The 21242-nt window shown below is 37.7% G+C and overlaps 1 pseudogene; it reads left to right on the top strand.

The window, feature by feature from the left end:
- The first annotated feature begins 13012 nt into the window (after positions 1–13012).
- On the top strand, positions 13013–20683 carry LOC114298271 (flavanone 3-dioxygenase 3-like; annotated as a pseudogene).
- The last annotated feature ends 559 nt before the right edge of the window (positions 20684–21242 follow it).

The raw sequence follows: 21242 nt of genomic DNA, 5'->3' as shown, positions 1-21242 counted from the left end.
TTGTTTAATGTTGAAGATCTAAAATATTTGAATCCCTATTTTGAAGGACTTCTTGTTCTTGATCTTTATTATGTGCAATGTTATAGCCTCTATTTTATTTATACATTTTGATATATATTATATATTATGATCTATATTATGAATTTCACAAGGTTTATAATCACATTCTTCCAAATTACATATTACATCAATTCATGGGCACATGCTATATCGTGCAAAATTAAGAGCTCTTCTTAGAGAATATGCAACTTTGAGATTTTGTTCTTTAATTGAAACTGGTGTAAATACAATATTGTGCACCAATTTGTCTGATAAGTAGATTACCTTAAATGGTGCAAAAATGGCTTGAACACAATTTATAGAAAAGTGCATTACTTGTAAACCCGCAAGCATTCCTTGATATGAAATTTTTACTTTACTTCTGACTCCATCATAAACTAATTGCAATAATGATAGGGAGGTCCATGGGTCAACTTAAGTATTTGACCTGTTTACATACACATAACACACCTCTCTTGGATTTGTCATGAATTATTAGTCTCAGTTCAATGTTTTGTCAAACACTTCACTTTCTAGAACTTGCTTATTTTTATTGATGTTATGGAGTCGCCGCTAGACATGATTTTTGTAATTTGTCAAAGCTCATGGTTACAAGAAATATACTAAAGGATATGTGGAGTCAGTTGAATGAACATATATTGAGCTTCATGTACAAGGCGTAGGGCTGTAAATGTCTCAGGTTATTCATAAGTAGTTAAGGCAAGGCTTATTAGGAGCTCTTGAATTCTCATTTCTTGGCCTGACCAACCTTATACTCAAGCGGGACCTCCTAGCTTATTAATGAGTAGCAGTGTTCTGTGGCCCATCAGCTCTTTAGAATCGATGTTAATAGAGCTTATAAATGTATATTATTCTGTGATCACTACAATTGTCTTTCCTAAAATAAAAATAAAAAGGCTTATAAATAATGTGATTAAGAACATTATTAGGGCCATCTTTCATCCTACATCGCCTTTCTAACCATCCTTATATCTCTAAGTGAGAAGCTTTTTACCGGATTATAGAGTAGAGAATCAGTTCCTTAAAATAAGTTTAGACAACATCTCTTTATTAATTGCATTCTATAGTCCTAAGCCACCTGTATACACTTACCAAGCAACATTTTCAAACAATGTTCCAATTATGAATTGAACCTTGTGCTTTCACAATGAATTCCAATAAATTTTTGCAATATCTAAATGTCACTTGTGTGTCGGCCGAAGGATCAGTTGTGCTGGTAAAATGGACGGCAGTAGAGGCTAAGGCCAATACGGTTCCTGAACCTTGACCGACAGCTGGCTTGTAGTTCAAAAGAGGGAGCAGTGATAAGGTTTTTGATTCTGTTTCTCTTCGTCATTTTTTCTTCCTCAGTTAAACAGATTAGTGGAACGTCTGGAAGGATTGGATATGGCGGAGGAGAAGGTTCTATGAAATCTATGACTTTGCTTTTCCGTTTTGCCGAATACCGGTAGCTCGGCACGTAACAAAGGAGATCGTGGTAGCAGCGTTTTTTGTATTCCAACACGATTCTCACTACGTCTTCGTTAGGATAAGGATACAACGCTTGTAGCTCGATGATACTTGTAAAGAAAATTTGTTAGCTCGAAAAAATAAGCCCAAATAAGTTGACCGATTAAAGTTCAACTTACTTGTTGAGTCTTTATTTTTACTTATGTACTAACCGAGTACATCAACGGTCTCATAATTACCAATCACCCAAAAGAAATCATCGTCGTGCAAATCTTTGTCCGGTGTGCCAATCACTAAACGTTCACGGCCTGGTCTTATTTTTAAGTACCAATTAAAACCATCAGTTATATGATCGAGAATGTATTTGTGCAATATCTCGGCCAGGCCTAAGTTTAAATCAAGCCGCCGGTTTAGTTCGGCAACTCCATTTATTATTCGGAATGTGTTGGTGAACACTTGTGTAGGGTACAACTTGGTCCATCTTAAGAACTCGCAGATCAAGGGTTATATCGAGAAACGAAGCCTCCATTCAACTATGGATAGCACATTGAAGGGGTAAGCATTCTCTCTACCCCAAGGAAGGATTCCTTCCTTGCCAAGCTCAAAGTGCACGTCGGTTAGGATGCCATATTCCTCGCGAAAATCGGTTAGTCCGCCCGATGTGTTTACTAAGAAGCGATAACGCCCCATGGAGCCTAGTGCAATCTACTCAGCATATGTGTTGGTCAAATTATGAATAATGATTGCTCAACCTTTGAGAGCGCTTGTGTTGATGTGCCTGGTCTCCTAGGATTCTGCATGGTGGAAAACCAAAATTGAGTGCAAGTGAAAGTGCGGTCACCAAATGAGCTCGGTTTTAGCTCAGTCGTATAGGTAAGCTGGGTTTTAGCTCGGTCATTTAGATAAGCCAGATTGTAGCTCTACCGTGCAAGTAAGTTGGGTTTTAGCTCAGCTGCACAAATGAGCTAGGTTTTAGCGCTGCTGCACAGACAAGTTGGATGTTAGCTTGGTCATTCGGATAATGTCACGACCCAAACCCAGCCCTATGGGTTTAGCACCGTAACCGGCCAGTAATCCGAGATTACCGAAGGCCTGCAGATACAGTGATACAGTAAAACAGAGTACAGGGCCTGGCGGAAGCCAATACAGTAATTAAATAGTGTCCATTGAGCTCTGACAGTCTGTATGCCAAAAAGATTTTTCATGCATTCATACATATACAAATAGTACAGAACAGTATACACAATATTTACAATCATTCAGACTAGGGACTCGACCCTAGATAACAGTACAGTAACACTCGGTCTATACAGAACAGTAAAACAGTACAGAAGGGGGAAAAACAAACAAAACACCCCCAAGCCATAGCATGGCAACTCGGAACCTCACAGTGAGGCACAAAGGCTAGCTTGACAAAACTGGAGTAACCCTGACGCCTCTAGCTGCGGTCTGGTGCCTGAACACCTACATATATATATGAGCAGTGAGCTAAAGCCCAGTGAATAACATAACGACGCCTCTAGCTGCGGTCTGGTGCCTGAACACCTACATATATATATGAGCAGTGAGCTAAAGCCCAGTGAATAACATAAAGCGTAAAGGGGTTTAGAATGAATGTCCTTACAGTAATGAAAACAGTTCAATTCAATCAGTATTTCAGTCGTTCAGTACAGTAAACAGTCATATGTGGTACATCCATTAGCATAACAGTAACAGTAGGTCTTGAAAGACCGAACAGTAATGATGGCCATCAGTTAGTAAACAGTACTGGTTCCACGAGGGAACCGACAGAGATCTCTGTAACAGTAACAGTAACTTTAATTTAACAGCTTTCACTGACGAAATCAAATACGGAGGAGGTACTACTCCACTCCCATTAAACACAAATTCAGGCAAACCTGGTGGACGGAAAACAACTTGCTTGGTCACACAGTCAATAGTGGCATGATATTTTTGTAACCAATCCATCCCCAATATTACGTCAAAATGATCACTGTTCAATGGCAGTAAATCAATAAACAGATGCATATCCCCAACAATAATTTCACATGCGGGGTACATATAAGCACATGTCATGGATCCCCCTACGGGTGATGATACGGCTAGCAGATAGTTCATAGGTTCTAAGGGTCTATTCAATTTCCGCGAAAAAGCATGCGATACATAAGAATGCGTAGACCCCGAATCAATCAATACATATGCATTTTGCATACAGATAGAGAGGATACCTGACACAACGGTCTCAGTGTTTTGCACGTCTCCCGGTACTAGTGCGAACACTCGGCCTTGCCTCACAGGCTCTTTCCCGGTAGCTCTGGGGTTAGGCTTTGGTGCTACAGTTGATGCTGCTGCGCTTGGTGCAGCTTTACTACTGGCTTGTGGAGCAGAGGAGCAGTCTTTAACCATGTGGCCCACCTTGCCACACCTGTAACAAGCTCCAGATACTCTGTAGCAGACCCCCTTGTGCTTCTTGCCACACTCAGGACAGGGTGGTATGAACCCACTCCCTTGGCTGGGGCTAGTTGTCGACCCCGTATTCTGTTTCTTGTTGGCCGGGTTATGCTTGCCTTTCTTGAATTTGAAACCCTGCCTTTTACCATGCCATTCAGCTGTTGGTGTTTCAGATTACTTCACCGCTGCAATGTTCGACTCGGCCATCAATGCCCGGTCGAGAACACCCACAAAAGTCGGTAATTTCAAAACATTTATCCGGTCAAGTATTGCCACATTAAGGCCACCTTCAAATTTTCTGGCCTTCTTATATTCAGTATCCACCATGTGCGGCGCATAACGGGCAAGTTCAGTAAATTTTGTTTCATACTCTGCAACGGACATTGTGCCCTGCTTCAGTTGTTCAAATTCAGTCACTTTTCTATCCCTGACACACTGAGGGAAGTACTTTTCAAAGAAGGACTCCTTGAACTGAGCCCAAGTCATAACAGTATTTGTATCACGGATCAACATCCACCACCTTCTAGCCTCTTCTTGTAGGGTGAAGGTAGCTAACAATACTTTGTTCGCTTCTGAGCACGGAAACACTTCGAATAATTTTTCTGTTTCCAGAACCCAAGCTTCAGCTTTTAACGGTTCAAGGCCTCCCTGAAAGGATGGCGGTTTCATCTTGCTGAATTTATGGGTGAGAGCAATAATATCCCCATCATCCACATTCGCATTAGGTTCCGGCTGTACCGGAGGAGGAGGAGGTGGGGGCTGTTGGTTCTGTTGTTGTTCCAGTCTAGCAGTTATCAGTTCTATCATTCTTTCCATTCTTTCCATTCTTGCCTCAGTAGATGAGGACTCAGGTTCATTTGCATTGTCCATTTCACTATAAGCAGTTATAACAGTTTTAAACATAAGCAGTCATTTGTTTACCAGTTTAACACATTAACAGATATTCAGTCATAACATAACCACACACTTATCATGTTCATGAGATGCCCTAATCACTTTTCTAGGACACTCTATAGCTCATTTGGACACGTGTGTGCGGTATAACTCGTGGTAAGTATCGCTCTGATACCACTCTGTCACGACCCAAACCCGGCCCTATGGGTTTAGCACCGTAACCGGCCAGTAATCCGAGATTACCGAAGGCCTGCAGATACAGTGATACAGTAAAACAGAGTACAGGGCCTGGCGGAAGCCAATACAGTAATTAAATAGTGTCCATTGAGCTCTGACAGTCTGTATGCCAAAAAGATTTTTCATGCATTCATACATATACAAACAGTACAGAACAGTATACACAATATTTACAATCATTCAGACTAGGGACTCGACCCTAGATAACAGTACAGTAACACTCGGTCTATACAGAACAGTAAAACAGTACAGAATGGGAAAAAATAAACAAAACACCCCCAAGCCATAGCATGGCAACTCGGAACCTCACAGTGAGGCACAAAGGCTGGCTTGACAAAACTGGAGTAACCCTGACGCCTCTAGCTGCGGTCTGGTGCCTGAACACCTACATATATATATGAGCAGTGAGCTAAAGCCCAGTGAATAACATAAAGCGTAAAGGGGTTTAGAATGAATGTCCTTACAGTAATGAAAACAGTTCAATTCAATCAGTATTTCAGTCGTTCAGTACAGTAAACAGTCATATGTGGTACATCCATTAGCATAACAGTAACAGTAGGTCTTGAAAGACCGAACAGTAATGATGGCCATCAGTCAGTAAACAGTAGTGGTTCCACGAGGGAACCGACAGAGATCTCTGTAACAGTAACAGTAACAGTAAACAGTAGGTGCTAAGGATGTCACAGTACAGTTCAGAAATAAATGACATACATTCATTCAGTAAATAATACCAGTTCAGTAAACAGTTCAGTTCAGTATTCAAAAGATATCAGTTGAACATATCTTTACACAATTGTTACTCACAGAGTTCTGGGCTACAGTATGCTAGAGCGTGTCTCCCCAGTTGCCAACCCTACACAGTTCACAGATTGAACACACACTAAGCTACACAGTTGGGAAATATCATAATTTAATCCCTAATTTGCCTTGGTGTGTTCTACAACGATATCCTCATCTAAATGTCTTAAACTAGGCCTAAGAATGCCTAGGATGGGATGAGGATGCAAAAATACACTTAGAAAACATTTCGCAAACTTTGCTGAAAATAGGGGCTTCGCTCGAGCGAGACTTTCTCTGCTCGAGCGTAAGTCCAAAATCAAAGGCTTCGCTCGAGCGAGGAATCCTTCGCTCGAGCGGTCTGCAAAACAGTAAAAGTACTGGATGCTGAGATTTTACGCGCGATGGTCGCTCGATGGTAGCTCGAGCGGAGCCCTGGACAAAGGTGCTCGCTCGAGCAGGGAATCCTTCGCTCGAGCGAGGAAGCCAAATCTGGAATTTCCAGATCTGCCTCCCAAGCTCAAACCAAGCATTCTACCACTCCAAACTCGACCTCTTGGGCCCAAATTCTGGAAAACATCACTAAATTCAATGTATAACAAGTTTCAAAGCTCAATTTATGAATTCAAGCCCCAAAGGTGAGTCAATTAAAACCATATTCAAACCCATTTTCAAGAACAACATTCAAACATGCATGAATGAGTTTTAAACCAAATTGAAGCTCCAAAGCTTGCTCAAATGAGCTCATTTCTTTTCAAAACCAGATGAAAACATGGTCTATAACAACAATATGAGCATGCATGTACTAATGTCCATGTAATCAACCTCAAAATGCAACAATACTAACATGCATGCAAGAGATGAGCTTCAATCCAACATGTATGCACCAAAACATGGCTTAACTCTACAATTAAAGCATGAATTGTGCAAGAATGGATTCTAAGACAACAACAAGAAGATGAATGTCCTACCTTAGTCTTGTGTTCAAGGTCTAGGAGTTCAAAGTAGCAATCAACACTTCAACAATTCTTCAATTAGCAAGCAAACCCAAGATGGAAGACAAGTTCTCTCACTCTCTCCCTCCCATGGTCGGCTAGGCTTAAGAGAAATGGCTGATGGAAATGTTTTGAGTCAAGTATGCAAGACTCTAGCATCACTAGGTAATGTGCCACTAAGGGTGGCAATATGGTAAATAAACCAAACTCTTTAATTAGCTTATTTTAATCTAATTTAATCATACTTAATCAATTTTCAGATAATTGTACTATAAAATCACATAAATTATGAGGGTCACGGAACATCAATCGGTTTCTAATTCGGCCGCCGATAAGGCCTTCAATTAGCAGTTTAAACATATAAACATGAACAGATAATCAGACAATCAAACAGATAGAATGCAATTAACTAACATATACTTAGTCAATTCAGTTTCCAATTTCAGTTAGTCAGTTCAGTACTTTAATCAGTTCAATTATCAGTCAGTTATCAGTCATCATCAGTTCCGTTTAGCAGTAATCGGTGATTATCGGTAATCAATCAGTCATTAATCAGTAAACAGTATGAGGGTTGTTACAGATAAGCTGGATTGTAGCTCGAATGTACAGATGGTTGGGTCTTAACTCGGTTGCGCAAATAACATGAGCTATAAGCTCAGATAGGCTTGGTCGTATCTCAGCTACGCAAATGAACCAGATTTTAGCTCGATTGCGCAGCCGCCTAAGCTATTCGGCTATCATAGCCCGGTCCTCTTTGCCAATGTCACAAGCATGAAATTTGCCCAACTACATCACAATTTTGGATCAAAAACTGAATTTTTGCCAGGTCAAACTCAAACCTATTCATGTTCATCTTTTGAGATGAAGTTCATCTCTTGAGATGAGCAGTACGCCGAAGGATAAAGGATCAAGGGCCATTTAACACTTAAGATGGTTTAAAACCCTTATTTATTCAAGTTTTTAATGGTTTTGAGTTCTATTATCGTGTTTTACATCCGGATAACACAGTGGGGGCTCAAGAACACAAAGAATTTCATGAAGAACAATAAAGAATACTAATGGATATGAATAGCTTATGGGTTAGAGCTCCAAATGATGCTCCAAAGGCGACAATGATGCAGAGTCCACAAAACGAATGCTCTGATCTAAACACAAAATATAGAGGATGGAGATGAACAGTTGGGGGTTAAGAAGATGAACAGTAGAAAGATGAGCGTAATGGTTGTATGGTTGTGTATATAAATATATATAGTACATGAAGGGCGCTAAGATTTGAAATTTTTGGAAAATCGCGTCCATCATCATGAAGGGATGCACAGAACCACTAGGAAGGCTACACGTGTCCCTAAGACGACGTTGTGTCAGCGTGGTTGGGAGTCATTCTCTTTGAGGTGTAAGATTCGCACCACACAGTTCAATGAATCAGACAGGCAACCTAGCTCGGCTAGTTATGGTAATCCAAATCATGCTGAAGCAGATTGGATTAAGGAGCAATTGAGAAGGAAATTTGTGTCGAACAAATAGGTCAAGCAAAATCTAGATTTGGGCCGAGTAGAGTTCGATTTGGGTTGTAGGCCTTAGCCTTTCAACTGAGCTATAAGAGCGCCCAGGTGTTGGACCGAGATGTTTAGTCCGTTTGGGCCAATGGGGCAAGCTTGATCAAATGACCGCCTTTCCTTCATCCAGGCTTAGAGGTGGTGTCCAATGACTTTGGCCGAGCTCTGGAACTGAGTAAGATTGGCCCTAGAAGGTAAGTAGGATTTGACCGGGCTAATAAAGTGGCCGAGATTGACAACTCCGCTGTGTCTGGGCTAAACGTATTGGTTGGTCCTATGTGTTAGACCGAGGAGAGGTCAAGAAGGTAATAAGATTTTCCACCAAGCTAGAGGTTCCGATTGAGATATCCACAACTTGACCGAGATGCAAGTTGACCGAGCTTGGAAAGTTACGTAGTAGGTTAACTAGAGCCAATCCGATTCGGTAAATGCCTGAGGCGAACATAATGGAAGTTAGTTCGGTTGTGCGAGCTATGTGGCCTAATCTGAGTACGAGGATGAAAACCCGTTGTCCATATGCATCAATACCGTTTGGAGGTTTAGTGAATAGTGTTTGGCAGTTTTGGCGTGAACACGTGTAAGGCAAAAAACGATAGTACATCTATGCGTCCAAGAAGGAAGAGCAAAGTGGTGCGCGCACAAACCCTATAAGCCCTGTGGCGCCTCCACATAATAAGTCTGAAACTTTCTTTACACATAGCTACCTTTGCTTTTGTCCTTCTTCTCTCTTTTCTCTTCTCTCTCTAAGGGTGCTAACTTAATCGTTAGAGGGGTTTTCCGACAATACACACACCAGGTAGCTCACTATCGTTGTGTTTTCAAGCTAAACGACATCACTCAGAGTAACGCGAGGCTTGGACGAGAGGTGTACAGAAGCAAAGAATATTTGCCCCCCGTACATTTGGCAATGTCATTAAAGAAATAGTGAAGAAGAATAATATTTTATCACACATTTAAATTTATTAATATAAAATGGTGAAAATAACCCATGATACATATCATTGCTCTATTCTTATTGTCATTATCCAATGGAAGCAAAAATGATATAAATTGTTTAGGCTCAATTTGTTTAGAATGAAATAGGTAGAAAGTTTTTTTTTTTTTAAAAAAAAAAAAATCAACTCTCATAAGTTTGTTTAGCTTGAAAGTGGTGGAAAGTATAGAAAATTAATTTTCTTGTACAACCCATATTAACATTATAACTAATTTTTTATTTCTTGCAAAAATACAAGAAAACACAAGAAAAATTAAATGCGTGAGTTATCCATAACTAAACTTTTAAATTTTTCTATCTTTTTCTTACAAAATTTTCATCTTAATCAAAATTTTCTATCTTTTTCTTTTCTTTCACTTCATTTTCTTTCACTTTCATTTTCTATTAAATTTTCTTTCTAATCAAACGGAACCTTAGGAATTGAGGTTGATTTATTTATGAAAGTTAACATATTATTGAATTTCTATAAAATGAATTCACAAAATTTAACAAGTAACTTCAAAGAACATCAATAGGTTTTTTTAATTATTATTGACGTAGGAGAAAAAATTAATTTAATATTCGACCTAGGCGAGGTCATTTAAGCTAGCAAGATCATATGGATATATCTCAATTGGATGGTATTGTTCTGCTCCGTGGGCTTAATTGTGGATTCGATTTTGATAATTTAAATTATTTATTTTTTAAAATTCTTTAAGTATATCATTAATGTAAAAAATTAGATTAATCAGACAATTATAACTATATAATCAAATCATATTTGTTTTAAAAAAAATAAATAACAAGTTTGATTTTGAGAATGATTCAAAAAACTTTTTTGTTTTTTTTTTTGGAAGATTGACCATGCACTATCCAATCGGTTACCCTTGCCTCATCTTCGAAGCCGCATGATTCAGGTCCATAAAAGTATCCGGCCCATAGCTTAATGGCTGCTCGACCCTGTCTTGTTTTAATTGATTATTTTGACATGATTTATTTATAAATATATAATTTTTTTTTTTTTTTGCATATAAATATATAAAATTAGATGGCAAAGACCTTGTTTAGTTTATTTTTCAGAAAAAATTTTGAAAAAAATTCTCTACAAATAAATTTTCAAGAGTAATCAAACCAAACAAATTTTTTTAAAAAAAATCTCAAAATTTTGTTTGGTTACCTATTTTCCAAAATCACTCTCTCTCTCATACATATCAAATCAATCACTTTTTTTAAAATTTTCTCCCCAAAACAATTTTTCAAAACTATTTTTCAAAAAAGACAAATCGAACAAATTTTTGTATTTTTTATCTCAAAAATTACTTTCAAACACAAATCAAACACACCAATCTCTGAGCCACCATTCACACTGAGAAAATATCTTGGCCAAAATGGAAAGAAATTGACGGGTTTAATGCAACAAAGACGTCACAAGGTTCAGATAGAACTAACTTGCTAGCGTCTAATTCAGGCAATGCCATATAATTTGCATGTGAGATATTTTGTGCATATATGAATTTTTTTAATAATACTAAATTTAATAAGAAAATAATATTTAGACCTCGAAAAGGGTTTTGTTTCCTTTTTTTTTTATTTTTTATTTTATCATTATTATTGGGACTTAAAGAGAGCAAATGCACTGCTCAATCCACACCACTTCCGGCGAAACTATTTCTAACCGCCTCTTTCGTAATCTATTTCGTTTTCGCGAAATTATTAAATATTTTTAAAATATTATGGGTTTACATTCCTTAACTAATCATCATTTAATATGTTATTCATGTTCTCCAATCACTCAATACAATACTTCACATATTCACATTTTTTACCAATCATAATACTATAAAATAAGACTACTAAATACTTACTCTTTGTTTCAAGCTTAGAGTTTCCCATTTCATGTTTCTAGAGACTTCTAGATAAATGGATCTGAGATTTTTAAAAAGTAAACTAAAATATAAAAATGTTAGGTAAGAGATAAAATAAAAAGGGTTAAAAACTAATTTTAATTAAATTAGTTTTTCTTAGGCCTCGTTTGGGAACAGACTTTTTTAATAACTTTTTAATTTTTTGGCTAAAATATTATGTAAAAAAAACTAATATGTTCGGGATGACTTTTTAACTTTTTACGAAAAAATGTGCAAAAAGTAGAGAGAAAATGAAATTTTTGACTTTTTGGTATAGGTTATTAGTTTTTTGACTTTTTTAGTAACTTTTTGACTTTTTAACTTAAAAAGCCACTTGCCAAACAAGGCCTTAGTCATTTTTTTTTTAAATTAAAATATTCTTAAAAAAGTAAAAAAAGGTGGAAACAGAATGTGGAGGCGGGTGTAGTGTGATGTTTGTGTGGTGTTGTGGTTTGTAGTGGTGTTGGTAGCAATTGTGGTTGTGTGGTGGTAAGATTGTAGTGGCGATAGTGACTAGGGGTGTAATTTTGGCCCGTGGCCCGCAGGCAGCCCGAAGCCCGCCCGCGGCCCGATGTGGGTCCGGCCCGTTTAGGCTCGAGCCCAAACCTAGCCCGAGGCCTTGGGCCAGGGCTTAGGCCATCGTTTTGAAGCCCGGCCCGACCCATGGGCCCGCCCAAAAGCCCGGCCCGAGGCTCGGCCTGCGCCGGCCCACCCGATGCCCAGTGTTATTTTTAATGAAAAATAATAAAATTTTGATAGAAAAAATAAAAAATAAAAAAAAAAATTTGTTTAGGCCCGCCCAAGCCCATCCAAAGCCCGAGCCCATGGGCGCGGCCCACTGGCCCGCTTAAAGCCCGAACACCCCCTGGGCCTGGGCTAGGGCCTAGTCCTAGTTTTCTGGCCCGTGGGCCGGCCCGACCCGATTTTTTGGCGAGAACCTGCAATGCCCGACATGGGCCGGGCCAAAATTACACCCCTAATAGTGACGATAGTGGTAGTAGTAGTCACATGACAATTGTGGTGATGGTGGTGGTAACAACGATGTGACTTTGTAGTGCTAGCAGTGGTAGCGATGGTAATGCGACAATAGTAGTCACGGTTATGTTGGTAGTAATATATGGTTGGGTAATTATGACAACAATGGTTGATAGAAATGGTAATAGTAGTGGAATGACAGCAATGATAGTAGTATTGATAGAGTGATGCTAGTACACTTCAATGATAATATAATCATAACATGTTAAATATTAAATATTTAGTATTCAAATTTAAGAAATTTTAACTTGCAACTTTAGTAAAAATAATTAAAATTTTAAGGGATACAAATTGTGAAAAGAATTTAATTTATTTTTAATGAATACATTAAATTTTTAAGTGCTAAATTGAATTATCAAATACCAACTTTAGATTAACGATCCGATAACCATACTAGGTTACTTGGCTTCTGGAGCCCCGGGCCCATTTAGGTAGTAATGAGCAAAATTTGAGTTGAGGTTTATATTCATTGACTTTTAAGGTGATGTTTAGGTTTTTACATTATAAAAAAAACATTGAATGCCTATTAATAGTAATAATTTAACTTTTTAACTTATTAATATCCTATCTTTGACCTAGAGTTGAAAAAAGAGAAAAGAAAAAACTAACCGTCTAACTTGAAATTCCTATAAATACTCATTGCTCCATTTGTGTCAATCCATTGCCATCTCAATCTAGCCAACTGATTTTGAAATTGTTGTCCTTGTGTACTCAAGTTTAGGAACAAAGTGAGGACTTGTTTCACATGGAGGGTGAAGAGAGTTCAAGCTCTTTTCCTATGGGAGCGACAGCACAAGAGAAGGGACACTCGTATGTCCCTGAATGCTATGTGATTCCAACTACACAAAGGCCTAGCTTGAATCCTCAGACCGCAGAGGTACCCCTTATTGACTTGGCTGGGTTAAAAGGGCCATCCTCGCTGTAAAATAAATTGATGTATATTATTGATTGATGTGTTACAAGATTGTTGTATATATTTTGTATATTACAAGCTATTATATAGGAGAGGATTTGGGAGTAGGTGAGATAGGTGAGTGGTGGTAGTGGAGGTGGTGGGTGGTAGTGGAGATGGTAGGTGGAGTTGGTGGTGGGGTAATTTACACAATTTACAATTTACATTAACAGCCCCCCTCAAACTCAAGGAGGATAGGTACTAGCCAACTTGAGTTTGGAGAGAGTAACAAAACAGAAAAAATAAGCTGACAAATAAAATAAATGGGATAGGAGACACTGTATGGTCGTGTCAGACCGTTGTAGCAGACAGTTTACGGGGTCATGTCGGGGTCATGTCGGACCGATGTAGCAGGACAGTTTACGGGGTCATGTCGGACCGTTGTAGAAGACAGTTTACGGGGTCATATCGGACCGATGTAGCAGGACAGTTTACGGGGTCATGTCGGACCGTTGTAGAAGACAGTTTGTGGGGTCATGTCGGACCGTTGTAGCAGACAGTTTATGGGGTCATGTCGGACCGTTGTAGCAGAGGTTGTGGTGGTGCACCAAGGGGGCGACTTAGGGAGTGCGCCATGAGCGACTTATACATGATACTGTGTATAACCCCCCCTCAAACTCAAATAGGTGTGAAGATAGAAACCTATTTGAGGTTGAAACAAAGGGATTGATAAAGCTGACCGGTGTAGAAGACACTGTATGAGTGTGTATATAGGCTGCCCAAAAAATATACATGGATGTAGATATCGAGCCCTCAAAAGTCGTGCCTTCAAAAAGGTGTGCCCAATCTGTCAAAAGGCGTGCCATCAAAAGGCGTGCCAGATATGATGGCGAGGCACGTGAGTGCCTTGGCTGGCGTGCCCGTTTGTCTGGCGTCAAGAGGCGCGCGATGCGCGTAGCTGCCTCGGCTATTTAACCAAGACGGAGCTTGAGGCCGAGGCAGAAGACAAACAACGTGCGAAGAAAAACTTCTGAAAAACACGTCGTTGTGCTGAGAGAGAGAGTCTGTAACACTCTGTGGCGAGAGATAGTCTGTAATACTCTGTTGCAAGAGATATTCTGTAACACTTTGTTGCCCAGAAAATGGCCTCGTCTTCCCGTGGTCTGCTGACTCTCTTTCCCGACCTCAACGAGTCAACAAGAGAAATAACTGGTGCGGTGGCCAGTGAACCTCAACCAAACACCACTGGGTTTGCTCCGTTGAACTTTCCGATGCGGTCGGTGGAGCAAAAAATGGCAGTGCAAACGGATGTGGAGGCTAATCAGTATACTTTGAAGGCATGTGTGGAGTCCATGACGGCGGTCACAAATTTGTCGCACCGGCTGCAGAGTAGGACAAATGAGGTGCATCAATTAAACGCCCAACTGGCTCTGCTCCAACGCATGTATAAGGACGCGCGAGCAGAGATAAGCGTGCTAAGGGCAGAAAACAAGGAGCTGAAGCGGAAGGCCACCGTGATGTTCCGATTTGGAGGTCCGCCATATGCTGCAGTGGAGGAGCAGGGAGTAGTGATCGTGCCCAGTGGAGTGGGAAACACGGAGGCAGCACCATCAAGGGCCGCTCAGGACGGAGGCAAGAAGAAGAGACCGGCGACAGAGTAGAGAATGGATGTCGGGGTGTGGCCGTCTGCAGAAAAGAAAACAAAGCCGTTGTGGTGTTTGTTTTTTGTTTTTTGTTTTTTTGTTTTTTTTTTTGTTTTGTTTTGTTTTTTTTTTTTTTTTTTTGTTGTTTTGTGGGGTGTAAAATGGTGATCGGGGTGCACCCCGACATGAATAAAATGAGTTTGTTGTGCAAAGCTAGATGGTATGAATGGAATTGGAAAAAGATTAAAAATAATGTGAAAGAAAAATAAAGAAAAAATAATAAAAATATATTGGAAATCAAAAATGAAAGATGGGGGAAATAAGCAAAGTGGATGGAGAAAAGAAAGAAAAATAATGGAGTTGGAAATCAAACGGAGGAGAGATGATGATTTTTTTTTTTTTGTATAATATAATAAAAAGATATATATATATATATATATATAATAATAATAATAATAATAAAAAAGAGTGGGGAACAACATGATGTCTGAGACACTGAGAGGATCAAGGAGGGTTTAGAATAAAAAATAAAGTGTGATTAAAAAATAAAGTGGGCGGTGGATGGGTGTGAGTAAACAAAGAAAAGTGAATTGGGTGTGTGTGCCCTACTAAATGTGAGAGAGAATCGAGCTCAAGGGTCTACATCAGAAACACTGAGAGGAAGGCAGATCTAAGTCGCCATAATCGAAGTAACCACTGAATCATGTGTATGTGTAGAGAGAGAGAGAGAGTGTTGGTGGAGCGCACAGCTGGAGCTGGTGGTTTGATGCTTTGGGAGCTTTGGATCAGAGGAGAGAGAGAGAACTGGAATCAAAAAGGGTTCGTCATCAGACTGAACAGAGAGGTGAGGAGAGTCAGGTTTTCTCATGGGGTCCTTGAGGGACATAGCGAAGATACAGGTGGCGGGGAATACGATCCTGGGGATTCGGAGTTTGATAGCGAGGTCGGCGGTCCAAGGGTGGTGCATGCCGGTGTGGATTTTGGTGGCGGTGTCGAAGTCGTAGACGTTGAACAAGTTGTCGAGGCCGTCGGGGAGGCCGACTTGTTTGGAAGGGAACGGGAAGGTTTTGGATGAGAAGATCAAGTTGGTGTTGTGTATGTGTCTGGGTTGACTGGGTGAGTCAAGGACAGCGACGCGAAGGGTGTGCAGGTGGTGGACTCGAAGAAATTTTAAGGTATGTGTAGAAAATTCTAGCGGAGTAGGTTGAGGTCCGGCGGGCGGCCAAGGCGAGGTTGCCGCCCGCCGGTGAAGCGAAAAATACTAAGTGCTTAACCTTGCTCTGATACCATGTAAAATAAATTGATGTATATTATTGATTGATGTGTTACAAGATTGTTGTATATATTTTGTATATTACAAGCTATTATATAGGAGAGGATTTGGGAGTAGGTGAGGTAGGTGAGTGGTGGTAGTGGAGGTGGTGGGTGGTAGTGGAGATGGTAGGTGGTGTTGGTGGTGGGGTAATTTACACAATTTACAATTTACATTAACACTCGCAACGGTGTGCCATTGTCAAGGAAATTAGAAATGCTTGTCGCCGCAATGGTTCTTTTCAAGCAAGTGTGACAAGTAATCAAGCAAACCCGCTTCTTATTCTTTCTTTTTTTCCTTTTTGATTTAAACACAATTTGGATAACTTAAGTTCTGTTTGCTTTAATGCTTTTAAGAACTTTATTGATTCTTCTCCCCCTTTTTGCCCTTTTCCATTTAGATACGGTTTATATAAGTTATGCCATGTTTGCTATGTTGCTTATGAGAACTATCTTGAAAACACAACTTGAAAATAGTTTGTCAAATAAATTTCTTGTGTCATTTTTTTTTTTTTCAGGAATAAAAGTGAAAAAGGTTTAATTTTTTCTTTGTTTTGGTTGGGGACCACTGTTTTCAATGCAAATTTGGCTATGTTCGTTAGCAAAATGATTTATTTATTTTTTTGGGGATATAGTTTGTTCGGTTAGTTTTTTTTTTTTTTTTGGTAATTTATGTTTTCTTTTGATTTTTGAGAATAGAAATCGAAAATGAGTAGTTTGTTTCTTTGTTTTGGTTGAGGAGCATCGTGTTCAATGCAAAATTGATGACTTGCGTAAGCGACATAATCTGTGTTTTTGGGGTACAATTTGTCTGCTTTTGTATCCATTTCAATTTTTTTCATTTTTGAGAGCAGAAAACAAAAACAATTCATTTTTTTATTTTTTTTTCTGAGTATTGTGTTCAAAGCAAAATTGACTACATGCCTTAACAACATGCTTTGTCCTTATTGGGTGATATGATACCATTTTAATCCATCTTTTCTTTACTTTTCTTTACAATACTACCTACTTATAAAAGTATTAAAAAAATACTCATAATTTGAAATTTACATTTATTATTGGTCTGATCTCATTAAATTTAGATGACCAAAAGCATGAAATTACAACCTTTTTTTTGGGGGAGGGGGGAATCCGAAGTGAAAATTATAACCTTATTTACTCAAAATACAGACGTTCATATTTTTGCCACTGATTTGCAATTCCAGGCTAAATTTACATAGGGTGTAAACGGTTTGGTTCAGTTAATATTAAGAGAATATTTAGCACCGAACCGATCCTTTTGATTTTTATGATTGAGATGCAGACCGTATGTTACGATTCCGTTTCATCAGTTTTGTCGGTTTGATATAAAAGAGAAATTTACATGAAATTTTAAAAAGTTTTATAGTAGATTATAGAATTTTACATTGAAAATAAATGAAGAAAATTGCTCTATAAATGTTTTTCTTCCTATTTTTTATCACAAATGTGTATTATATTAGTTACTTCTCATATAATATTCAAGAAATTATAATATAAAAATATTTAAATATAATATTCACTCAGTTCGGTTTGCATCGGTATAAAAAGTTTCAAAACTGAAACAAACCGTATGCTATGAAAAACTGACCGAAAATTAAAATTTCGGTCGATTTTGATCGGCCGGCTCATCTTTAAATGTACACTATAAATTTCAAATTATGAGTATTTTTCTTAGTATGTAACATTTCTGCTTCAAAAAATAATTAAAAAAATGTTTATTTACCCATTCTAACTATTGCATGAAAATCAATGATAATAAATATTGTTTGTTTCCTTTAACAGATCATTAATCATGGGATAGACCAACCTGTTCTTGATGGAGCTCTTCTTTGGCCTCGGGTTTTTCTGGCTTGCCAGCGAAGGAGAAGGTGAAATTTATATCTAATGAGGTGACTAGGCCAGTACGGTATGGGACAAGCTTGAAGGATGGAGCATACAAGATTCAGTTTTGGAGGGTTTTTCTTAAACATTATGCCCATCCATTGGAAGATTTTGTTAAATCATGGCCACCATATTACAGGTATATATATATATGACCACATAATTTTAGACTTTGTTTTTTATCATATTATTATTAGTTAAGAATATCCCACCGCATCTTTTCTAAGTTTAGCACTCGTCGAGTAATTTACATTAGTTATGCTACAAACTTTAAAGTTAGTTTTTTTAATTTATTTTTATTTTTAAAATTTCAACTTTTTTTTTTTTTTTTACCTAAATCCTTCTCAACTAGACTATTTTATAAAGTTTAAAATAAAATAAAAAAATAGTCAATTTTGAAAAAAGTTGTTAAAGATGAAAATAAACCAAATTTTAAATTGACTATTATTGTCTTTTCTGAACTTTTTTCAATCTTTTTGTTTTAAACTTTTAAGATCCTCCATTTGAAAACCCAAAATAAACCAAACTAAAAATCCCAAAAAAAAATAAAATAAAATAAAATCAACCCTAAGTGTCATCTCTCCCATTGTAGGCGGGTATATCTAGATGAAGTTATATTTTTGTCTTTCCAAATGAATATTAATGACTAAATTCCATTGCCATTCCTTCTTATCTGCTTAGCATTGCATCAAATATTCATAAAATTGTTGGAAAAAGACAGCAAACAGTGCACCTACAAAGCTTAATTCTAGTCAATGTTAGTGACTTAATTCCAAAGTATTCATCTAGTATATACACATGCATATGTATACATATATATATACATACTTTACTCTGTCACAGACACTATAGCCCTGTTTGGTAGAGCTGTGGAAAAGTGCTTATAGCTTATGCCTAAACAGCTTATAGCTTATAACTTTCAGCTTAAGCTGATTTCCAGCTTATTCTTAAAGCATCTCCTGTCACACTCAAAGAATAAACTGATTTCTGACTTCCACAAAGCTATAAGCTATAAGCTATATGCTATAAGCTAAATCAAATACATCAAAATAGCTTAAATTAAGCTGAAAGCTGAAATAAGCTGTAAATAATTTCTGCCAAACAGGCACTATGTGTCATATTCATATAGTTACCAAGATATAGATCAAGAAAGGTTGTATTTGTCATTATGGGACATAAAATTTTTTAGTAACTGAATGTAGAATTAACAATCTCAAAACTAGAGTAATTTTGAACGCGCATGGTGTGGCTTCTGTTTTGCTTTGTTTTTTTTTTTTTTTTTCTTTTTAACCCTTCTAGTTAAGGAAGGTTAAAACTACTGTACATGCACAAATGTGTTGTTTGTTTCTAAACAAGTTTCAAATTGTGAAATGAGTAGTTGCTATTTAGGCTAAGTTGAGTTGTTAACTTTATATAATAGTATAGATAATCAATCGCATCTATTCCTAAATAAACCCTGGTGTTCATTTGTTTAGCAACAATGCTACATGTACAAGAAAAATATGACAGATTATTGAAAACCTCACCCCTTAATTATTGATTTATCAGTCATATAAATACACAAGGAAATAACAAGAAATCCTACAACCTAGGAAGTGGTTACAAACTGAAACTATATTTATGGAAGACAACTAAGTACATTTGAAATACAATCTGCTAAGAAAGACTAAGTCAAGCAAAGCAGTTTAAGAGCTACTGATTTGGTGCTATTAAAATAAACATAAAAATGAAAATTAACTTGTAATTCAATTCATTCTGATTGTGATAGAAACAACACCTATATAAAATTTGGGCCGACCACACTTTTTTTTTTTTAAAAAAAAAAAAAATGAATGCACAAAAATTATAAAATGTCTTACAAGTGAGTCATCGTCATGTGGGCTCACTCTTTTGTAAGACATAATGCGATGCACAAATTTTCTATCCATATAGAAACTTTATTTTTCTTTGCACTTTTTCTATACATATAACTTTTTCGTTTGGCATATGGAATATGTTGGAATGTTAAATGACAGTGAAAAGATGGGGGAGTATATGGCAGAGAGAAAGTTAGCCTTGGAAATCATGGGGGCCATTACAGAGAGCCTTGGAATAGCTCCTGCTTACCTGAAACACAAAATGAAAGAAGCAATGCAAGTCATGGTTGCCAACTGTTACCCTCCATGCCCTCAACCATCTCTATCACTCGGTTTGCCACCTCACTCGGACTACAGTTTCATCACAATCCTTCCTCAAAGCAGCTGTGGGTTCGAAATCTTGGACATTGAGGACAGAGGAGGGTAGTTCCGGAACTTAAGGGTGCCCTACAAGTTCATGTGGGAGACCATCTTGAGGTCCTAAGCAATGGCATGTACAAAAGTGTGGTTCATAGGGCTACCCTTAATGAGAAGAAGACTAGATTCTCCGTTGCTAGTCTCCACGGTTTGGGCATGAATGAGAAGATGGGGACTGCTAAAGAGCTTGTGAATGAACAACATCCAATTGGATAGAAGGAAAGCAGTTTTAGAGATTTTCTGAAGTTTCTCGAGAAAAATGATGTAACAAAAGGGAAAAACTTCATAGAGACACTTAGAATTCGTTATTAGATGGACAATAAATGATGCACTTGCTATCTTTTAATACTCTATTTAATTTTTTACTGGGAACTTACCAATAAGTCCTATATACAAAATTTAAAACTTATTTAATCCCAAAACAAAATACTTGTATCAATTAGTCCTATATATTTTTATTTGTTACCAAAAAATCTTTTTTTTTTTTTTTAAATTTACAGATGTTGTTACATCCCACTACCGTCGGACTTTCGTCAGACGGTCACCGGAGACTCGCCGGAATGTTCAACATCACCAGCAAGTCGCCGGAGTATCATCGGGAAGTTGCCGGAAGTTCACCAGACTTTTATAAATGCCAATGGAAGTCACCGGAATGTCCAGGATGTTCACTGGACGTTAAGAGTATTATTGGAGACTCACCTGAATATCCAGAATATTGTCCAAAAAAAAAAAGAATAAATGAAGAAATTAGAACGAAAAAAATAACAAAATGTGCTAAATATTGATAAACTAAAAGAAAAAAAAATGCAACGACAAAAAACAGCAATAATGGGAAAAACATATGTTACTTTTCAATTTTTGTATGGTTTAAGCAAATAATCTTTAATATT

The sequence above is a fragment of the Camellia sinensis genome, chromosome 8 (genome assembly GCF_055761805.1).
Source record: "Camellia sinensis isolate YWXY chromosome 8, ASM5576180v1, whole genome shotgun sequence".
Lineage (NCBI taxonomy): Eukaryota > Viridiplantae > Streptophyta > Magnoliopsida > Ericales > Theaceae > Camellia > Camellia sinensis.
This window is presented reverse-complemented; position numbering and strand designations above follow the sequence as displayed.